Source organism: Pithys albifrons, chromosome 9 (genome assembly GCF_047495875.1).
Source record: "Pithys albifrons albifrons isolate INPA30051 chromosome 9, PitAlb_v1, whole genome shotgun sequence".
Lineage (NCBI taxonomy): Eukaryota > Metazoa > Chordata > Aves > Passeriformes > Thamnophilidae > Pithys > Pithys albifrons.
In genome coordinates, this window is record NC_092466.1 from 22235501 (window position 1) to 22253165 (window position 17665).

The following is a 17665-nucleotide window of genomic DNA, read 5'->3' on the forward strand; positions in this document are numbered from 1 at the left end:
AGCTGGAAATGTATCGGATTATTCACTTTCTGACAGAGGACCAGCCACTTACAGCAGAGTTCAGGTACTCTCAGATGGAGATACTCCATTCTTCATGGGAAACATATGCTTTAGATTCCTGATTTCCAAAATATGAGATTACATGCTTTGTCTGAGATTTCCTCCATTAGACTGAAGAAGTCAGACGAGATGAATTCAGATAGCAGTTGCAAGGAGAGAATGACTGAAGGATTTGGAATTCTAAACTATCAAGGGGGCAAGGAGAACAAAAGTTTTAAGTTAGAGAACTGAGAGGAAAGGTAGAACAGAGGTTGAAGTAAGATGAATTTAATAAGTCTTTGGTGGGAGATTCCCTTCCACAAAAAGCATCTTCCCCAAACACAGCGAATTTTGATGCACTGTTTCCCTGGTAATTAATGACATCAGTTCACGATATCAAGAAAACTACATGAAAGTAGAGAAGACAATTCAGAGCTGGAGTTTACACCTTACTCAAATATTAGTCAGTTTGAAATAAGCCATTCCACTCTTTTGAAAAGATTCAATAAATCCTAAATTAAAATATTCATGGAAATAATCAGTTTTTAGAAATAGACTCATATATTGTACTGTGTGAGTTTATGTATTTTTCTATCTGGCTCTTTTTTCCCCTCTTTTCTATCAGTCATGCATGCCCAAGCTCACTAACTTCCATTTGCATCTCAGAAATAAGCATGGCCATGAGTTCCACAAGCAAATTTCCTGTAAGCCATTTAAGTTTGCGTCTGCTCAGCTTTTCTGAATAACCTTTTTGTTCTTGCATAAAGAAACGTAAAAAAATGAGGTTTTAAATTACCTGTGCTAAAGTATTCAATATTTCCAAAATATATTACTTCAGATTTGTTATGTCTCCAAAAAAGTGCCGAATTTTTAAACTTAGAACCACATTTATATGGTACTGTGCTACTTCTCATTTGCATATGTAGCTCTCTGCCCCTCTCTTTTGTCTTGTATCTTTTCTTGACTACAAAATGCTGCATGCTGAAATCTGGGTAACAATATAGAATCTACACAGTATTTTCACTATTATAATCTACTGTGCATTTCTAAGCACAACTTCTAGTACATTTCTAGGATCATAATTAGGTTACTCTAATCAGGCTAATGCTAATTACAGTGTGACCTCTAGCAATGACTGCTCTTCGGACTCTGAACCACCACCAAAGTCAGCGCCACAACACCGAGTGAGAAAATCAAAGTGATAAACATTAAGAACTTTTGCATTTAATATATGACTTCTGCAGAATCAAATGTCACTGCAATTCATAGAGGAGATCATTGCCAAATCCCTTGACATACATGGAAGGAGCTTTTATTCTTTGGGCATTTGGAAATGAAGCTAAAGACACAGCAAACTCAGGTTAACTCTTTTTCTGAGTACGAAGTCTACATCATGATTTAACATACTTGAGTTTACTACATACTGACCTCCTCTTTTCTCAAGGCATTCACACAAACAAGTCCTCAGCAGCCAACATGCTGAAACCCTCCTACTCTCCGTGTGCCTTAAGAAAACAAAATGCAAGGCAGAAAAACTGTTTAAACATTTCCTTGTGATGGTGGATGTATCAAAAATGAAAATTGATTTTATTAGACAGTGAAATGAGCACTTTGTACTAATGGAGAAAAACAACCTGAAAGGGTCCTTAACCTCACTACAAATACCATGGCTTACATGCTTGATGTGGGAAACCAGTACTAGTGTGGAAAAAGAGGAATTTTATTATCTGTGATTCCATTGAAAAGACAGAATCACGGGTCTTGCTTATAAAAGCGCATACAAAGGAAGCAAATAGAGAACTGGAGAAGGCAATTCTGTTCAATGGAAAAATGTACCTGGAGTCTGAAACACATACACATTTAATCTCTTTGGGCTATTCTTGCTTAGTGCTTGCTCAGTATAAGAAGAAAATGAAATTGTGTCCTTTACCTCTCCCTTTCTTTGCTTATCTGATTAGTAAACTGAGTATCATCATCTTACTCTGAGTTCTTGGAGTTTCTTTTTAATAGATTATGGACATTGGAAAAGCCACAACATTGAGTAGCAAACATTTGCTATTTTCTTTGCCTTTCAGGCACTGTCTAACAGCACCCTGAACTAGAAGATACTTTTCATACACCTGCCCAAGATTCACAGATGGGAAAGAGGGAACAAGGCACAGCGTGCAGTTTAATCAAGCCACAAAGGTTCACAGCGAAGCTGTTCCAGATATTCTGATATTTCATAACAGAGCAACAAGAAGGCAAATAAGCTTCAGAAGACCTGTTTATTTTGGAAACTGACAGTGATTCTCAGTCACGGAACAGTTGTCTTCAAAGAAAATAAACAAAATTCAAAGCATCCTACTGATTCTGGAGGAATCAGTGCTGTTCAGGAGCCAGCACTTAATACATGGCTCTATCAGAGTCCAGCAGGTTCTCCAGAGGAATCACACACTACCAGAACAACAGTCAAAACCAACACATAAACCCGGGTCTCCATTCTACACAATACAACCCTGTATTTCAAGTATCCCTTCATATTAACATGAAATAATCTGTTTGGTAAAAATGCCAAGTGGCAAAAACCCCAGGATAAAATGTAATTTATCGCTCAGCAAAGAACATTAATTCTGTGAATAAATTGCATTGATGACATTTGTGCCCTTTTACTTTGGCATAAATAAACTAGTTACCCTGCTAAGAAAACAGAGCCTCTAAATCCAAAGAAAGTTTGCCATCCATTCAGAGAAAGAATCAGATGACAACCATGTGGCATACACTTACCACATGTGTAATATAAGGAGCCATTCCCAAGAAAGGACTGAGGAAGGACAGCACCTCACAGCAATTTTTCAGACCAAACACACATTCAAAGCTACTACTTTGTGGAATTTCTCCTCCTCTTCCCAGTTCATGGGAAATTCCACCTCTGCCAGACAAATCAAGGGAAACTGAACTGCAAATTCCATTAACTTGAACTCTGAGACAGCAACTCGGCTACTGTGAGTCACTGACAGCTGGGAACAATCCTGCCAGCTTGGGAGAGACAGCAAATTCATTGCAATATCCACCCCCCTTTACTCTAGTCCACAAAAGCCAGCGCATCTGAAAGGAATCACAAGGATGCAACTGTTCATTGGAGAGGGAGATGTCAGTGCAGTTGAAAAAAATTCCTCAGCAGGAAGGGCCTGCTTCAGGCAGTTGCTGATAATACAGCCCCAAAGCTCATCAGCAGAGCATTCCAGGTTCAAATCCAGCGTTTCTAACATAGAGGTCCAAAACTTTGCCCTGCATCTGAATTTCTGGTTTCAGTGAGGATCTTAAAAGGGGGCTTAGAAAGCTTCCCTGCAGTAAACTTTTGTACTTAAAATCACCTCCGATTCATCAGTTCTCTTGGTATGGCAAAGGAAGTGTAACATGCAGGATGCTAACGTAAGGACTCCAAAGATTCCTCTACAGATTCCACATGTATCAAAGAAGGTATTCAAGCCTTCCTGCATCACCAATAGAAGCACAAAGAAACAGATACTACAGAACAGCAGGGATGAGCAATCAGCTTCTTTCGACATACCTGAAAAACTACATCGCTAAATCCAACAATATTTCAAATGAAGGCATCTTTTGTATCTCTGGCCTCATCAGGCTGTCTGATTAACACACCTGACTTTGGCACTATATACTCCTTTTGTTAGCTGCACTTCCTGCATGTCTACAGTTCAGCCAGTTACACGGACATGGCAGAGGGCACACCAACTCATTTAAAAGGGTGAGAAAAATTACAAGAGGAAAGAAGCAAATTCATACAGAACCCTTAAATTTCAGCATCACATTTGGAAATAAAATTAAGGGCACTTGTTTGGAATGGGGGGAGGGTTGCTTCTTTTTAAGGAATCCATGCCTGCTAGACAACAGCCTTGTCTACAACAGCAAGCTTGAGAAGAAAAAAACCAGAATGCTATTTCCAATTCAGCTCAGCTGTACCACTGAGTCTCACATGACTTAGCCACTAATGGTAACAAGACCAAAGATGCTTAGCCTCAAGAGTACCATGGGTAACTGCTGAACTCAATCTTATTGGAAATTATTATTCTCGACAACCCCCCAGGTACAGAGCATTACTCTTTATGATAATTTAATAAAATTACAACTTCATAACTAACTTCTTCCAGAACAGATCCTTACATCTACCTACCTCCAGCTATTAAACTTATTCTTTGCTTGCCTGCAAATCCTTCTGGGTGTTGTATTCCTCATGGCTGCTCCTCACCACTTCCTCACAGAAGAAACATGCCAAACACAACTGGAGTGTCTAATTCAATACATATCATTGTGTCAAATGCCATTCAGGGATGCACTTCTGAGACACAGAACTAGTTTTGGAGCTGTATGCAGTAGATTATTAGTTCAGTGTCCTTCCACTAAGAGATTGTAAGTGTTCTTAGAAAGGTTTTTCTCGTTGATGCCACAGAGCAACAGAATCACAGAACAAGATCTTGCTCTACCAGACAAAACTATCAATACAGAAAATCAGGAAAAGAATCTTGCCGTGCCTTTCATGATTTCAAAGACATACCCTGAAATTTAGCAGGTTGATGGTTAATGCAGTCTCAAAGAAATAGAATAATATAGAAATTACGATATCACATATTTACTTTTATCTACCCTTTTCTGAAGTACTAAAAATTTCCTATAAGCAAAATTTTATTTATTTCCTGAAAAATAAGTTGGCCCCTCCCCTTGGTCACTGCACCTTTGCATGCCTTGCACACTCAGCATTTCCCCGACTGAAGGGAAAGGTTTTGAGAAATTCCTGCTAAGTACTCACTGCAGAGCAATGCCATTAAGCTTATTTCCCATCTTATAAGTAGTCTTGACAATTTGAAAAAAGCCTGTTCAGTTCATGCTCAGGTACCTAAGCTACTTTCAGAAGACAGTTGATGTGATAAAAATAAGACTTGATAAGGAATTCACACAAGTGTGTAGGAAATGAGTAGCTGTGCGTGCCCTCTCAGCCATCCCTTCCCATGCAGGTTACAGGGTAGGAATTGTATTTTTATCGCTGTGTTTTCAGGACCTCAGAGATTTCCCAGCTCTAAATTCAGATCTGTTCAAGAGATGAAACATTCCTACCTTTCAGGTTCTCTGGTCTGCAGCACTGCAGAATGCCACACAATTTACACTAAACCAGAATCCAACAGTGCTTTGATGGCTGACGCTCACAATTTTATGAGCTGGTAGATTAGACTTTCTCCACTGTAAACCCAGATACAGTTTAATGTGACAGGTTTGACGAGTCTGAATTTATCAGCTCCTCTGAACATAAATCTGCATCAAAGAGGATGGAAGTTAAATGCTCACCTTTTCAGCAGTGTCTTTGTTCAGAAGCCAGCACACAGAGGAAAGTCAACAATGCCTGGATCACAAGCACACCCTCCAGCTGGGGCTAAAAAAAAAAAGTAAAATGGGTTGAGATTAGAGATATGCAGGAAATAAAGATCAAAGAGTACTTAATTTTATACACATATGAAGAGTATTGCACATGGGTTGTGCAAGCAACTGCCTTGTTCTACACAGAAATTATCCAAGAGAGTGCACACACTGCTGTGTCTCCTTAAAAACACGTCAAGTGAAGAAACCCACAACCTTGGTTTTGTTAGCACATGCTCTAACCAACTGACCTATAGACCACGTACAGAAATTAAATGTAGCATCATAAATTCACTGTCTCTTAGTTCTGTTTGAAAACTAAGGTTTAAGGGTTTTTGCTTTACAAAGGAAAACTCCCAAATTGGTATATTTTCCAAATTCTTTAAATCATCTCCTCAAATTAATTCCAGGGCTGCCTTCCAGCCTACAGGAGTCACCCAGGAAATGCCAAGCATGGCCAAGTCCCTTCTCTCTCAAGTCAGCAACTTGGGCAGTGGCTACATGTGAGGACTCCTCATTGTCTTCCTCCTTCCTCCGCTACACCAGAGCCTGGCAGGCACCTGACATCAATACAGACAAAAAGCTACTGAGAGGGGCAGTGAACCTGAACACATTTGACTATTTACCCTATCGTGACAGCCCAAACAGAACAGCTCAGGGCTGCTCTCCTTCCTTTCAGATGCAGCCAAACTGACTTTCTGAATGGAATTGTATTATACACTTTGCACTATGGAAAAATTCTCTGCTGCCTTCTATGCCAAAAAGGTTTTGATCCTGTTCATACCATCCCATAAATCACAGATTGGTCACACAACACAAACAGTAACCCACAGCTGGGGAGCTCCCCCACCATCGCTCACCCAGATGCAAACAGGAACAAACCAGTGCAACCAGATGTCTGTACCTGGAATTAGTTTGCTCCCATTTATTTGCAGCGACAGCTTTTAAGCAAAATGTATCAAGACACCATTCTTGAAAAATCATTCCCAAAGCTTATTCACCTTCCTTCTCCCCTTATACCTTTTTTTATATTGATTATCCGAGTGTTCTTTTTTAGAAACATTTTTTTCCTAAAAAAAAGCATCTAAGATTGGTATGCAACAATGTAGATTAGAATCAGCAGGAAGCATTAGGGAGACAGCATTAAAGAGTTAAGAGAAGCTGCCAACTTACCCTAATACCTCAAAAGCAAATATAAATTAAATGGCTAAAAGAGACTTCTAAATTATTCAATCTGTTTTCATTAGAAAGCTGATTCTTTGATGTTAGACTATTTCCTGATTGTTTCTACCAGTCTTTTGTATTATATATTTGTTCTTCCAATCTTTCCTTTGGGCAGATTGTTCTATACTTTAACATATTTCATAATCTCATTCCCTTGTTTCTAGTTATGCCCTTTCTCACCTTACTAATTTAGTTTCTATCTTTCAAGAATGTGCCTCAAACATTTGTAGACTCTTATCACATCTCTCAGCTACACATCTAGTTATCACACACCCAAGATAGCCACGTTTGTCTGTCGGTCCCTTGGCCTGTACTCATTTGTCATTTGTCCCTCCACACTCTACAGTGTCCCTCCACTCTCTTCTGTATAGGAACAACATCTGGGTCTGTACAACAGGCAAGTTAACTCTCACAGTTGTTCAAGAAGGAACTTCTTTAATTTTTATAACCCAAAACCATACTAATTTGCTTCTTGGTAGAATGATGCATCTGTAAGCTGATTTATCTGCTGCACAGCTACTCACTCCAAAGACTTCTGATGCATGAAAATAACACTGGTGCTTTTCCAGTTTTTCTCATTCCTTGAAGCACACAAACACATTTCAGGTCAAAGTTTTGTGACTGACTTCTCCCCAGTGCCTCCCTGCAAACGGGAAAGACTTTGATTCAATATTTTCTCATTAGTTCTACTATCTCCAGTTCTTCTCTCTTGGTGTCTTCATCTACAATTGATTTCTAACATTCAGCATCTTACAAATTTAGAAAGACCCCAGTCTGTAATAAAGGTGTTAAAAACATTTTTCAGTAAGATACAACGATATGACTCCACACAGCTCAATAAAATATTTGTCTGCACTATCGAGTTTGTATTTCTGTAACTTCCTGTTGAGAATTTACTAAATTTTCTCGTGCAAAAGAAAAAGACAACAGTAGACAGAGGTACTTTAAGCCAGGTACGATACAGAGCTAAGCCAGTGGTACTGCTGGAAGGCAGCAGCTCTCTCCCTTCCTTGCCCTCCCTTTCCCACACATTAACTGGCTGCACGTTCCCTTTGTTGGGCCGCCACTGCCCCGTGCCAGGTATTTTTCAATTTTAGATTCAGGGCATTGTGCATCTGCACAAATAGTTGCACTGGCACTGTACACCAGAGGACAAAGCAACAGAGGAGTGGGACTGTGTGAGAACTTCCAAAAAAATGTCTGTAGGACCCTGGTCCTGAATTCTCATTTGTAAGTGCCACTCCAGCACAGGAAAGCAAGCCTGAGATCCCGTGAACTGGAGTCTGCAAAAGCTCAAAGACTTCTCAGGAACAGACTAAGGAGAATCCTTACGAGCATGTGAACACTGAAGATTCCTGCATAGTTCAGGGGACAAGATGAATTAAACACAAGGTAGGTCTGTTAAGGAGCTGAATTCTTGCAAGGATTAGAAAAAAACCCCGATGAAGTAAAGGGATACAACAATACATTGTTTATTGGAACTTAAAAGATTTGGTCAAGTCCTTCACAAAGGGCTACTCAAGTCACTGTGCGGGCAAGAAGAACAAAGCACTGTCACAAGCAGGAAACTGGCAAAGAAAAACAAAACAAGAATCACTGGTCAGTTTAGAGCGTGGAAGAAGGGTATTTGCAAAGCTCTCAAAAGATTAAGGTTTGTTTTCTTTCAGGGTGTTTTTAAATAGTTCCAGAAGAAAGCAAAACTGAAATAAAATTTCAGCTGAACTCAACTTTGAGTGAGGTGGGTCGAATACACAGAATAATGTGGATTATTTCAGGAAATTCAAACAGACAGCTCTTGGGCAGTTTGGGGCCACAATAACAAAGAAAATGAGAAAGAAATAAAAAACAGAAAGAGAGGGAGGTCTTTAATTATGAGCTATAAATTACCTGTAGTTCCTCTCTAAGAATTTATATCATGTGTCAATGAAAACAGTCATTTGATCAGCACGGTAAAAAAGTAAACAAGACATTCAGGAAAAAAATATTAACGATATATATACTAACATTCTTTAATGCATTCTCTCTTAACATACAGCTTCACCTTTAGTGTGTTTAAGTTCAGCTTGACTGACACTGTATTTAGCAGGAAAAAAATCCTCAAGAAAATGCAATGAAAATTATCAGGCCAAAGAATATGCTTAAAACTGAAGGAAAACTATACAGCAACTATTTCTTTACCTTTGAAATCACAGAAAACAGGCTTGGAAGAAAATTCAGGTATGATTAGCGAAATCTAAAGCACTGCCAACTCATTTGCCTGTTATCTCTGCCAGTATCTTCCAGGACAAAGTTTCCAGAAGGTTCCCAGGCAATCCAGTCTACTGTTTAACTGCTTGCACTGTTGAAAAGGTTTTCCTGAATTCTACTCTATTTATACAATTTAAGCACTTTACTTCTGGGCTGTGTGAACATGAATGAGAATTTCTCTCTTTGCAGCACACTTGAAAATGTTAAGATTCTTTTAACTTCTCCAGTCTGAATAATCCTGGCTGTTCCATTAGTGCTTTATAGGTCTTTGCTATTGCTTTCTCCTGAGCTACTTCCAGTTGGACCTCATCTTTCCTCAAATGTGGTGTGCAAAAACACCTGCAGCAGTTTGTTGTTCCAGCACACAGCAGAGAGAAAGATACCACAGTCCTACACAATCTCTGTGACCGGAGCAACTCAAGTCGGTTTCTACCAATGATCAATTTTCCCTAATATGAAAGGACTGGGAAAGTGAGGCCAATACTAGAAGCGTGGCTTCTACTTGGGAGTAACAAACCCAATTAACTACAAAAAGGCTCATCCACACAACTCCATCCCAGGAAAGGACTGCTAAGGCTGGCAGAGCTCAGCATATTCAACAGGCTTAAGCCCCTGACCCAGAGGTTCAAATCTTCTCCCTACTTCCCCAACACACCTGTGACCCACCCCCACACTTTATCATGGTTTATCATATCCCTGTCCTATGCCATTCAATTCTAACTGCCATGGCCTTTTTAACAGTAGTAGAATGGAAAGTCCTAAGCTGTGTGTGAGTCCAAAGAGGCCCAAACATTTTAGGCTTTTTGGATTATTACAACCAATAGCAGATGGCATAGTGTTTTTTACCGAAGAACCCACCTGTCCATCCACTTCCTCTCCATCTCTCCCGTATTAGCCATCCTCCAAGCAATCACAATCTGAATCCTCTCTTTTCCCTCCCCTTCTCTCTCACTGACCTAAACTTACGCCTCCTCTTTCTCCTAACCATACATCAAGTCTAGCAGTATAGTAAACTTTATGTTCCAGGTGAGCTTTGAATTCAAAATATGCCCTAATTGTGCAACTATGAGCAGTTGCACAAGTTATCTCTCCCATGAAGTGACACTAGCCATTATCCTTTTATCCATAATCATACTACTAAACAGGAACTACATCCTAAACAGCCTTGCCACCACCCAGGAACACTGCACCTCCTTCTGTCCTGGCCATCACAGTAAATGGGACACATCACCACAGACACCAAAACAAATGGCTCCCATTCGCCCACAGGAGCAGAGTCTGAGCCAGTCTCAGGTTCCAGAGCAGAGGATGCCCCGTGGCTCAGGTCTTGGGCTGCTTCTTACACATTATTTGCACTGTTGGCTCCTGCACAATGTGTGATCCACTATGACACCTGCTTCTTTTCTACAAGCCTATTACTTATTGCACCTTCACTGTTCAATATTTGTGCAGTTGACAAAACCTGCCTAAACAAGACACTTACCTTAAGCAACAATACATACAGTAAAATTAAAAATCAAGTTATTTCAAGTGGAAAGGAAGAATTAAGGGAGAAGGAAGCTATATATACTCATGTGATCCATTATCAAAGCAAAGGCTAGCAATAAATATGAAAACAGAAATATCTTAGTTTCCACAAACACAAGGGAGATGGGTATTTATGCAACTGGAGTATTTTTAACCTCCTTGTCTTTCAGTGAAAAGCATATACTTAAATCTCTTCAGTGTCCCTGAAGCGCTCAATCATAATTACATAATTGTCCATTATGAAGATTCTGTCACTTTCTCCAAAACAACTTATCATCAGGTACTAGAAACAGAACACTGGATTACACATATCCCTTCTCTGACTGGATATGGCATTTTCATCTTCTCTTTTTTTATTCGCATTGGTGTATTTTATGCCGCAAAGTAGGCCAAAAAGGAGACTGGGTTTTATAATAAAATGATCCCAGTATCAAAGAAACAAAGTAATGACATGACAGAAATCTTTTTTCTATATACTTGCATATGAACATACGACATCTGCAAGCCATCACACAGTATTTATGACAACACCTAAAAATGTCACTTGCAGTTCAAAACAGGAAGTTGTATTTTGAGACCAAATTATTAAGAAAGCTTCATATAATTTGTTCCAACTACACTGTCACTGCTATTTACGTTACAGCACACACCAAAAGGCTTCAGCCAGGGTTAGGATTGTTATATATTGTTTATCTACTATAACACTTACACAAGCATAACACTGTCCTTTTTACAAAGGTATGTAGTAATAGGACATAGGGGAATGACTTTAAACTGAAAGATGGCATGTTTAGTTTAGATATCAGATAGAAATTCTTTACTATCAGGGTAGTGAGGCACAGGAACACATCATCCAGAGAAGCTGTGGATCCTCCATGCTAGAAGTTTTCAAGGGCAGATTGGATGGGGCTTTGAGTAATCTGGTCTAGTGGAAAGCTGTCCCCTACTCATGGCAGGGGGGCTGGAACCAGATGATCTTTAAGGTCCCTTCCCCAAGCCATTCCAGGATTCTGTCTGTATGTCTAATCAGATTTCTGTATCGAAAGGCAGATGATGTACCACATACTTTTCAAAAGAAAGATAGCAAACAAGCAGAACAGAAGCATTATTCTAATTTGACAAAAACAGAACTGAGGCAGCAATGAAGTGAACTACCAGAACTCACATGAAAATCAGAGTAAGGGGCCTGGGCCGAATTTCCCAATCTCAGTTACAGCATATTAACCACAAAACAATCCTCCTGTATTCCTTTCCCTGAACACCAAATAACAGATGCACGATGCCTGTGCCTAATGCTCATTCACAGCAATACCAGTGGCTGAACAACAAGCAACAATTCTCCAAGAGAAAGCAAGAAAAACTTTCATTCTATATGGTCTTCAATTTAGGAAGCTGCTATCACTGTTTTCATTCTTCCTTCTTCTCTTGTCAGTTCACACCAAAGGCCTACACACAGGGAGGGTTTAAGAGAACAGCTTGTTTTACAACCAAAGCAAAGTAAGAACTCAGTCACTGCAGTCTACCTCCAGCAGCTGGTTATCAAATCAGGAAAACTAAAAAGTTGCTTTAGTTATTTCACTCTTAAAAAAAATCATGGAGTGCTACACTAGAACAGCTGAAAGGGGAAAATTCACAACTAAAGTTAGAGTGGAGACTTAATAAATAAAGGAGTAACTGAAGAAAAACAGCAAACACACCACAGACATGTTCATCTAAACTTTCAAAAAGCATGCAAAAACAGGTAAGAGTGGCATCCAACACATGTTTTTAGTAAAAAAAAAAATCAGAAACACTGAAGGAAATAATGGAAAGGCAAACAGCTGAACCAGAAACTAGGTTAGAAAGGGACGTCTCCCCAGAGCCCTAACAAATCCATCACAAGACCCCAGGGAGACGTTAAAAAACAAGGGGCTTTTGTAGTGAAGTTTAACACTCCTTTATATGACACAGTGTGTATATTTACCAAGAAGACTAATGCTGCACACAACCTAAAAATACAATTGCATACTGAAAGAAGTTCAGAAAACACAGCATTTGATCAAAGACACACAAAGGTAACAGACCGCAGAATGGTACAAACAATGTGAGAAAAACTGATAAGAATGTATTTCAAAGAACAGGGAAGAAACCACAGAGAGAGGGAGAGCTGGCAGAAAATATCACCCAGGTTACATACACAGTCTAGAGAAAAGCCTAATGCAGCACTACAGCACACTGTGAAACAAGCAAGCAAAGGAGTCAAGTACCAACACATACGGTGGGCACACAGGGAATCATCTCACTGGGTACTTTCACTACCTATTTTGTTCATTTTATATTAACGATAGCTTTCTAATCACTTTATGTTTGTATCCAGGCAACAGGACCAACCGTGCATGTAAGAAATCAGGATACTATTAATATATCTTCAAGCTGAGGCAGATGACAAATTTTTACAGAGGCAGTGAAGAATTCTAGGCCTCGTTGTTTCCCCACCAACTGGAAAAAACCCCAAACAAAACCATCCCATTCACCCCTCAGATTATACTGCTCTGCTGCAATACAGCAACAGACCACTCTCATCGTGCAAATTATCACATTAGAAGCACCAACTCCACTCCTGTCATGGTATTACTTGCAGTGGATGGAAAAGTATCAGTAAAAGGTAGCAGCAAATTGGTAATTGGGACAATTTATGAACTCCTGAGCTTGCTTTCAGCACACCTGCATAGTCCTGAAAAAGGGGGTGTACCATGGGAAAGATTAACTTTCCTGTTGCCGTGAATTTGATCTGCTGTCCAACACTCACCCTTGAGTGAAACACTGCAGTTCTTGTTCTCACCCTGTATCTCTCTCACAGAGCTTTCAAACTTCAGAATGGTCTACAGAAGAATTCTCTCAGTAAAGATAAGGCAATGTATGCGAACAGTTAAAGGCAATAGGATTTTCTGGCTCACGTCAGAAAGAGTAGCACATGGACCTCTGCTAAAAACAGAATCCAGCCCCTTTATCCAAAAGAAATGCCTGTATGCTATTAATATCACAAGATGAAGCTCAGCTGTATAAATAAAACCCCTCATTTCAGCTAAGTCTTCATCATCTCTCTGGCATCCATCACCTTTTCTTCACAACAAAACTCTCAGGAGGGCCTGCAGTGTCGGATTCTTTTTGCTCAAGTACACTGGACAGGAATGCTAGTCTGGTTTTATTATCTGCTCTTGGAAAGTTAACATTTCTGAACAATTAGGTTGGAATTAAGGGAAAAAACCATCAGAAAACAAAGTTCTGAAGGAAATACTCAAGTAAGTATTTGCAAGTCAGCATAGTTTAAAATGGAAACATATTCTCTGGAAGTCAAGCGGACCCTGGATGCTCTTTCAAGAGACTCACTGACATGCTGTGTGACCTTAAGCACATCACTTATCTTTCCCACATTAAAAAAGATCTCCTTATACAGCCTTGTCAGACAGCTCACTTTGAAAATTAAAAAATAACTACACTGTAAATCCTCCTATTATTATTACTGCTGTTACTATGGGGGCTGGAATTGTCGTCAGCAAACAGGCAGGACATAATTTAATTTTCCTCAAATATTTATTATGCGACAACACAGCCATCTGCTTAACACTCACTATATTTAGTTTCTGTCTTAAAAAACACTGAGAAAGAAAATACCAGCTTCTTTCCCTTCCACATGTCCACATAAGCACTAATACATGGTCAATATCCTTTCAACTGTAGAACCCAAGAAATGACAGGAAACAGGGAAAATCCCTAGTTTTAGCAGCATTAAGTAAATTTTAATTTCAGCATTGACAAGAAAAGACAGGGTATGAAGGAAATTGGTGGGATAAGAGGACATAGATGGCAATAAAGTACTGTGCACAAGGACTATATGCTAAAAGAAGACAGATATATTAAAAATCTATACAAAAATCCCCAAACAACGTTTCAATAGCATTAGTTTCTCTCCAGTGCATTATAAAACAGACCATCATTCTTAAGTAATAGCTGTTACACACAAGTGCCTTTGGCATCTAAATGTATTCTATTTGGACCCTTTTACAAAAAAGCTTCACTTCTCTCCATTTGCGCTGTGTACTTTCATCAGCCTGTATGCTACAACCTTGTAACATGTCTCATGTCATACCACTGGGAGTTCAAAATAATACAAGTCTAGGCAGTAGCAAAGAATCTAAGCTAATTAACACACGCCAAGTGAATTTGTTAATGAGGAAAACTAAAAAAACAGAAGGCATCAATCAAAATGCACTCAACCCATTTTACTCTTCTTCATTCACTCCTCTGCTGTTCCAAGCCTGAGATCCTGAACCGCTCCCAACAGCTCAGCTCAGGCAGCAGCATCCCTTACCATGCCAGTCCTGGTCCAGCACTGCAGTTCCAAAACACAGAGCTCAGCCCTAACTGGGAGTATGCCCCAGTTTTCTAGAGTTATTTATAACCCACGATACCTCATCAGGTCAGTCATGCCTGTCTGAGAGGCCAGCATCTGACACAACAACAAAGGGTAGAGTCAGGCCAAGAAACTCCAGCGTATAGGTGAAAATGCACAAGCCAAACACATAAATGCAAAAAGATGCCCAAAGCTATAATTCTTGGATTATTTTAAACAGTTTCTTTTCAGGTCTTCTATTGCTGACAAGTCTTCCTCTGTTTTCATGCAACCAAAAATTAACATGCCATTATAGTGATATACTGGTAACATTAAGTTACTAGTACTTAATGGCTGAATGGATAATGAACAGTCACTCCCTAGCACAGTGTCCATCAACTACAGATGCTTGTTGACGTGACTTTTTGTTCACAACAGTGGTTTTCAAATACATGAATCAAATTATTTTTTAATAACTGTGACTAATAGAACCAATAAGGATCTAAACGATACCTTTTTGCACAAAAAATCAAAGAGAAACCTAATCATTTAGGAGAGGTAATGCCTGTTTTGTAAATACTTCTGTGTTTGTGACCAGCATAGAAACTGCCCAGTCACACTCCTATGGAGCAAAGGCTGAGCACTGGCACAGGCCTGTGACCACTCTTCTGTTTCTCAACAAGGACAAAGGTTTACACAAACAACAGTGGATGGACTTCTGTCCAAAGTGAGCTAACACTGGACTTTGTTTACATTGAACATGATTTGAGAATGGGTGAAATAAGTGCCACTGCCTGATCCATCCAATTAACAGTGAGATCTACTCTATGTTACAGTTCTTGAAGATACTACAAAAAAACGTGAAAAAAACCAAACTACATTAATCCTCCATCCTGTCAAAACCCTGCATTTTTTTAAAAGTAGCATTTACCTGCAAAGCAGAATACATTTCTATTGAGTATTTTATCGCCAGTGCAAGAACTTAAAATATAACACCTTGTTTCTAGCAGGATATTCATAATTTCTTTGTGATCTGGTCAGAATTACAGTTATTTAAAACACTTAAAAGTTATACAGCACAAGCTCATTCTGAATTTGGCCTAAAACTCATTCACATCAGTTCCTACCATCTGTTCTGTCCAGTTCCAGGTATTTCAAGGACTAGCAGAAGAAAGCCTTGAAGACAAATTTGCAAAATAGTAATCAGGACAAGTAGCCCTTATTAACCTTTACACTTAGAGATACCTTAAGCTCAAGGAAGCTGTCTAAATGATCTTAAAATTTTGTTTTCCCTTTGTCTGCAGGATTTGTCGACATAACTGACAAATATTAGATTACTTTTGACCCCACGAAGTTTTAACCTCAACGTATTGATGTACTGCAGCAATGAATTCCAGACTAAATTCTATGCTGAATGAAGTATTTTTCCTTTGGCCAGAACTGAATTTTTTTACTTTTGGTATCACTGACAACTTCCCTTTCTGATGGCAGCAAGTTATCTATAACTAAACCACTACTTGAAACAAGAAATCATGAATATCCCTTCTACAATATCTTTTTTACAGAGAAACTATTTCTGATATAGAAAGTACTCTGCAATCACAGTAATTTGTAAAGCTGCTGTCATCAGTTTGAAAGATACTGACAGTGCACACACTGCACATTCTGCACCCATGGTTATGTTTTACCGTTTACGTGCCCCTGCACCAGGGCTTGAAGAGCAGAGCTCGGAGCACCTTCCTCACAGCTCAACACCCAGGCCTAGAGTAACAACAGGGCCAGCAATACCATTACCATGAAGAATGATGATAAATACAGATGTTTTCAAAGGGCTGCTGTTTTTTCTGAGCATGGTTGGCACAGCTGTAGTATACTAGAAGGTTTCACTCCTCCCTCGATGGTGGGAACAGCTGCACAAATTAGCTATTCACTGGAGTGCTGTTCTTCTGAACTTGCCTTTAGATGTGATTCCAGCCGCAGGAGGTTTGCAGCAGTTGCTGCCTTCATGATGTTGTTTTACAGAAATAGGAGGTGGCATATATAAAAACCAGACAAACAATACATAAAACTTACTGAAAGAGATTACTTAGCTAATTGACAGAAGGAAAGAAATACAATGAACAACCCACTTGAGATTCCAATACAGTAATTTGGTCTCTTCATCCACCCTAAATTGTTAGAATGGGCTGAATAAACAATTTCTTTTATACTTTTCACTGCCATGAAGTGAATCTTCTGTCCTGATCTGGCCGTAACTACTGGCAACAGCTGAAGACAAACCCCATCAGTGTCCTGGATAGTTGCCCCTTCATCATCTGAAAACCTGGGCGGAACTCTGTGACCCTCTCCCCAGTTAAAAAGCCTCATACAGTGATTCAACTCTTGCAATTACAGGTGGCCCTGAAATAATTATATATCTTGCTATCCATTTTTAATGGTACTACTACTTGATTTCAGCTTTTTTTTTTGTATTGACAACTGGAAAACATGGATGGGTATCTAAGGATTGCTAAAGAGATCTCATATGATCTCCGTGATATCAGCCATCCATGTTCTCCTTGGGTCAAATAATTTCTCCACTTATTAGAACAATTCCAGATGATTCAAAAGGTTTTTAAAATATTAAAGGATGCCTCTGATATGGCTAATGAGATCACTACTAACTCTGGAATGACAAAAGCTTATGCAATGGTTTCAAGTCATTTGATGCTGGCAATAACCAAGTATAAATGGCATTGTGCTCTTTGGACATATGAAACACAGTCTTTGAGCACTTTAGAGAGAGGGTATGACAAAGAGTGCTCAGGCTGAATTAGCCAGAGACATTCAAAGTGGTCATACAACAAA

General features: G+C 39.3%; 1 protein-coding gene across 7 annotated transcripts in view; it reads right to left on the reverse strand.

Annotated features, from left to right (window-relative positions):
- The window catches only part of NDST2 (N-deacetylase and N-sulfotransferase 2), a 130558-nt gene that overhangs the window by 96714 nt on the left and 16179 nt on the right, over positions 1-17665 (reverse strand). For 6 of the 7 annotated variants that reach the window (XM_071564250.1, XM_071564235.1, XM_071564241.1 and 3 more), the window contains exon 2: positions 5380-5464. The gene's annotated coding sequence lies outside the window, so the exon portion shown is untranslated. Of the gene's footprint in view, positions 1-5379; positions 5465-7196; positions 7269-17665 lie in introns of those variants that run through there. The other variant, XM_071564237.1, reaches the window with a different exon arrangement.